This window comes from Puma concolor, chromosome A1 (assembly GCF_028749965.1).
Source record: "Puma concolor isolate L17-30 chromosome A1, mPumCon1.1.hap2, whole genome shotgun sequence".
NCBI lineage: Eukaryota > Metazoa > Chordata > Mammalia > Carnivora > Felidae > Puma > Puma concolor.
The window spans coordinates 165,747,361-165,753,074 of record NC_141667.1 but is presented as its reverse complement, the minus strand read 5'-3'; the positions used below and the strand labels follow the sequence as shown (position 1 = coordinate 165,753,074).

General features: G+C 39.0%; 1 long non-coding RNA gene across 1 annotated transcript; it reads right to left on the bottom strand.

Annotated features, from left to right (window-relative positions):
• Positions 1 to 817: 817 nt before the first annotated feature.
• Positions 818 to 4,748, bottom strand: LOC147584631 (uncharacterized). The gene is made up of 3 exons (XR_015255703.1): positions 4,145 to 4,748; positions 3,159 to 3,272; positions 818 to 860 (listed from the first exon to the last, which is right to left on the bottom strand). It is a non-coding gene; the product is annotated as an uncharacterized LOC147584631 (long non-coding RNA).
• Between the last annotated feature and the right edge of the window lie 966 nt (positions 4,749 to 5,714).

The window sequence follows — 5,714 nt, the reverse complement described above, 5'->3', positions numbered from 1 at the left end:
ACACAAATATGAAGGCCCTAGGGAATACCCCCTCACCCTTCCGAACACACGGATGACACAGAATGACATTAATATGTATCTACTTTCTTTCTGCAAAAAGAGGGCATGAGAGGTCCGTGACGATGTCAATATCAAACGAGAATAAGGAGAAATGTTGAAATTACATATTTTTCTTAGAAACAAACAAAAAAATGGTTTTCCAAAAAAATACAGCTTTGTAAATCACATTGAAAAACTGCCAAGAAAATATAAAACTCTCAATTTATCACATTATTTGTCTACCTATCATATTTCATCATCTTGAATTGCTATTATTACCACTACTAACACGTATTTTTAATTGTGTATTGAGGAAAAAGTACCTAAATGCTGTTTGGGTTGATGTTGGCCCCTTAATCCTTAATTCTGCATTACACATTAACAACAGAAACAACAACAAAGTAATGGTGTGTTGGATCAAATCTCCAGTTCAGAAAACCCAGACCTAAATTTCAGTATTCATTTTAAATATTGCATTATTAAATCTTTACAAATCTCCTGCATGGTAAATAGCATTATTTTCAATTTAACCTGATAAAACAAAATCTAAAAGAAGTCAAAATGCTTACCCAAGGTCACACAGCGGGATTGTTGACGACACCGGGGAGGACACAGGTTTCCTGAGCTCCTGTGTCCATATTCACGCACAGGGCCTCCCTCTACACAAAGGCTGGCCTCCCTCCCTCACTGCAGGGCTTGGGAGATGGGACCAGACACAGAGGCTGAGCCTCTGCTGGGCTCTCCACCACGTGTCCATGAAGTAACAGTCAAGTTTGCTTTTTACGATGTGATAAATTCAGTGGGTCGGCCGTTGTCCAGGACTGTCGGGGAATGGAATAAAGTAGTCTGAGGATTTGAAGGCACACGTGTTAGGAGGCCAATAGGGCCTCAAGGCCAAGGCTTATTCTCCAATATAACTTTTATTAGAGATAGCTCAGCTGTTTTAATCCCAGGTCTCTGATCCGCCATGTCAGTTTCTTGATTGGCTACAATCTTGGGAGGAAGGAAGAACATGAGTGACTGGCCGCCTTCCCAAACCTTTCAGAAACTTCACTAATAGAACTAGGACCAAACCCAGGTTGTGTGACTCCAAGTAAAGGGACATTTAGGGAACACTGCTGTCATTCTATGATTAGGAATGAAATTCAAGTGTAAATATGAAGGCAATTTCTGCGGAAAAGGTATATGCATATAATAGAAAGTAGTAACGTTTAAAGACTTGTAAAATAGTAGCTAGTAATTATTACTACTGGAAATATTCATAATGGTCAAGGTTAAGAGAATTGAACTCTGATGTAATATACTCCTTAGCATTATTTTTTTTTTCAAAACCAACACGAAGTACAAATACACACAGAGAACAAGAGATCAAGTGTAAGAAAGAGAAGAAGAGAGCATTAACTGTTATTAACGTTATTTCTTTCAGGAGGTAGGGTTTCAGTTAACTTTTTAAAATTGTTAGCTTTTCTTTCAGTTTTCTGGTTTTCCTCAATACTCTGCACTGACCATTTACTTTTTTGTATAATTAGATATATATTTTTCTCCTTTAAATTTTAATAGCTTTGTGGAAGCTATTAAAAGCTTTGTGGCACCACTTTCAGGTGCCTGTTCGGCATCTAGTCATTCACAACTCCTTCCTTACTAACAGTTTCCTACTTTTTGTATAATGTTGTGATGTACCCAATTTAAAATATTTATCTTCCCAGAATGTCTCGCAGATAAGGTTTGCCAAAATGTGCGAACAGCGGTATGTTAATATAAGTAACTGCTGACATATGTCTTCTAGGCTTTTGCATTTTATCCTTTGCTCTCCTTAACCTTCTTCCTGTGAGGAAGATGGCCAGAGATGTACTAGTCATGTTGCTAACATGAGAATGAGAAGCTGTAAGCTAAGCAAGAAATTAGAAGAAATCTGTGTCCTTGATAACATCGTCAAGGCTTTGCACAAGCCTGTACTACCTACATTTGTGAGGGGGAAAAAATAGCTCTCTACTTTGTAAAGTACTCTGGACGGATTTGCTTTCTATGTAACCAAAAGTAGTCGTAACTGACACAAAGCAAGAGAAGAAAAACTTTCACTTTGCATTCAACTCTGAGCTGTAAATGGAGATGGTACAAAGCCCCTAAATCCAGTAGGCATTTGAATCAAGTGGTTAAAAAAAAGATAAAAGGATCCCAGAAGACTTCCAGAATGGGGAATTTCTCCCAGCATCCTCACCGTATTTCAAAACTTTGGGTACCAAAAATCCTTAATGAACATGCATTAGCGTTCATTTCAACGTCAACCTCAGGAGTTAGGCTTTCCTTATGAGCTGTCAAATGTTATGCAATCGGATATGTTTTCTTTCTGTTCCAAGGACTGAAAACAAAAATTTTCATGTAGTAAGACATTTTATGTCAAGTGACTTTAAAAGCAACATTATATATTCCCAAATAGAATTTTAGGACTTAAAAGTAGGGGCATGAATGAAATACTGTCAAGAGAAAAGAGAATTTTCACCACTGAACATGGCTCATCTCTGGAATATCTGCGAGATTCAAGCAAATAGGATTTATGCCTTTGATTTTCCTCAAGACTTAATCTGCCTCTATACGTCATTCTTACCCTGGGTCATTTCAAATGTAACCTCTGTTGCAAAAATATCCATTTCTTTTCTCTTACCTTTCTGGAATATTGAAACAAGTTTCTGGCATTGTCAGCATGTAGTAGACCCTTGTAGACATGACTAAAACACCCAGCACTAAAAGCCATTCCACGAAAATGGAGGAAGCATCTTTCTAAATGATGGTTCAACAAACCATAACAAAATAGAACCTCCTCTGTCTCTGGAAGTGATCAGACAGGTTCAAAAAGAATATTTGATGATATGCCAAGCCAGCACATTGCTGTGATTATACAGGGAATACCCACACCCCAAACAGCCAGACTTTTCTTCTCAATTATAGACCAGCTGCCACCCATAGTGAGCCTGATTTAGCACAAGATCAAAAACCCCAACTCCCTCTACCTGGGTTCAGTGACATTTCACAGTGGCGCAGAACCCAGGTAAAACCATTAAAAACATGTTTTCGGGCCCATGTCAAGAAGAAATTGAGACCTAGGGCTGTGTTTCCCCTACCTTTAGACATTTTCTTATATTAAATGACTGGTCCATTTAGAAATCTCACTGAAGTGTTGAAAACAAGCTGCCTGCTTTGTAATTCATTTATAAGTTCATCCATTGAGCAAATACCTATTGAGAAAATATAATTAAAATGTTAGGATTAAAATGTTATACTAAGCTTCTTATCCTGCTTCGGATGCTAACATTATGTTTTTTGTTGGTTTTTATTGTTCCTTCAGACAAATTTGGTCCTCCACACACCGTCATACACCTGTTTTGTGAAACTAAGGAGAAGCCAGCTACACTGTCACTCCGTTCAATTCCATGTTTCATGTTATCAGTACTCAAGGTACCCAAACTATATTTTCTACTATTTTATATATTGTAGAACAACACACAAAGCCGTAAGTTCTTACGCATGTGCTAACCAAGCTGTAGCACCATGTCTATGTTATTGTGCAGGGATGCAATGTATCATTAATGAAATAATAGAATCTCAGAATGGACGCACAAGGTTATCCAGTTGACAGCACTCTTTTGCAACATATCAAAAAGCAGTGCTTTCAACTGCTGGATGGATAACATTGTTTTCAAAAGATAGGACGCTGCATTGATGTCTACACCTGAGGGTTCCTGTTCTTTTATTTTTTTTAATTTTTTTTAACATTTATTTATTTTTGAGACACAGAGAGACAGAGCATGAACAGGGGAGGGTCAGAAAGAGGGAAATACAGAATCTGAAACAGGCTCCAGGCTCCGAGCTGTCAGCACAGAGCCTGATGCGGGGCTCGAACTCACGGACCGTGAGATCATGACCTGAGCTGAAGTCGGACGCTTAACTGACCAAGCCACCCAGGCGCCCCGTGAGCGTTCCTGTTCTGAAAAGTTTAAATGTTCTTTCATGTAACACCCTGAAATATTTTGTGAAAACAGCTCCTTCCACACCTGTCAATCCTTCCCCACCTGTCAATCCTTCCCCACCCCAGTCTCAACCAGCTTACCTCCTGGTAGAGAGGAGTCTCCTCAGTTCTCTCAAATGATCCTCATAGGAGATGATCTCCTAGCCCACCGTCATCCTTCTTCTCTGGATGTGTTTAAATTAGTTCGTGAATGTCCTTCTTGAAGCGCAAATGCAGCTTGTAGGTGGGATGCGTCAAGTTCATGGAAGAGTGAGAATATTCTTGTCTCCCTCACTGGCTCTATTCCTCATCAGGCTGGCTTCACTCACATTGGCATTCTTGTCCTCCCTCACTCTCTGTTGTCTGATATTAAGCCTTCAGCCAAATAAGACTTATATCCTTCTTACAAAGGCTGGTATTGATCTATATATAACCCACCTATATTAACCAGAGTTTAACTTTTGGACTTAGTGTGGAGTGTTACATACAGGATATTTCATTTCCTTAGCGGGATTCTATTCTCTACGTTTTCAAAATCTTCTCAATTTCTGAAATGTTTTCACGTGAGTCTGATAATTTCATGACCGCTCAAAAACAAAAAACAAAAACAAAACACTCTCAAAAATACCTAAGACGATACCTGACAAGGGGAATATTCTCAGGGTAGGATTTAATTCCCTCACCTGATTTTTCCAGACGCAACTCCAGATTAGAAATTGGAGTTCAGAATGGTACCTCTGTGTCCTGAGATACCACGCCCTCCTACCCTCCTTTTAGGTACTGCAGAAAAGGAAAATAATCTAAGTCACATTTTAAACAAATTTTTAACATTTATTTTATTTTTAAGAGAGAGAGATAGAAAGAGATAGAGAGAGCTTGAGTGGGAGATGGGCAGAGAGGAATGGAGACACAGAATCCAAAGCAGCTCCGGGCTCTGAGCTGTCAGCACAGAGCCTGATGCGGGGCTCAAACCCACAAGCTATGAGATCATGACCCGAGCCGAAGTTGGATGCTTAACTGCCTGAGCCACTCAGGCACCCTTAAGTCACATTTTTTTGTAGTGAACCAGAGATCACATCATCTACTAGGAAAGCTTCAGGATTGGTGTAAGAGTCAAAGGTGGTAGTATTTGCAGAACGTTATTGAAAATTTTACACTTTAAGCAATTATAAGTTAACTGTCTTTCCAGGAAAGTGATCTGCTTCCTGTACGATGTTTCTCAACCTTTTTAATTTAGGACCCACACTATTAATTAGCACTATATTTAAAGTGTTTATCACATCTCAGAAATAAACCCATGCTTATAAGCTCAACTAGTGTACCACAAAGGAGGCAAGAATATGCAATTGGGAAAAGACAGTCTCTTCAACAAATGAGGCTGGGAAAACTGGACAGCCACACGCAAAAGAATGAACCTGGACCACTTTCTTACACCACACACAAAAATAAACTCAAAATGCATGAGAGACCTAAATGTGAGAACTGAAACCATAAAACTCTCAGAAGAAAACATAGGCAATAATTTCTTTGGCATTGGCCATGGAAACATTTTTCTAGGTATGTCTCTTTGGGCAAGGGGAACAAGATTAAAATTAAACTATGATTCAGTTCTCATCTGAAATCCTTCTTTGAAATGGGGGCAGGGAAAAAGAAGAAACAGTCATGCTACAGA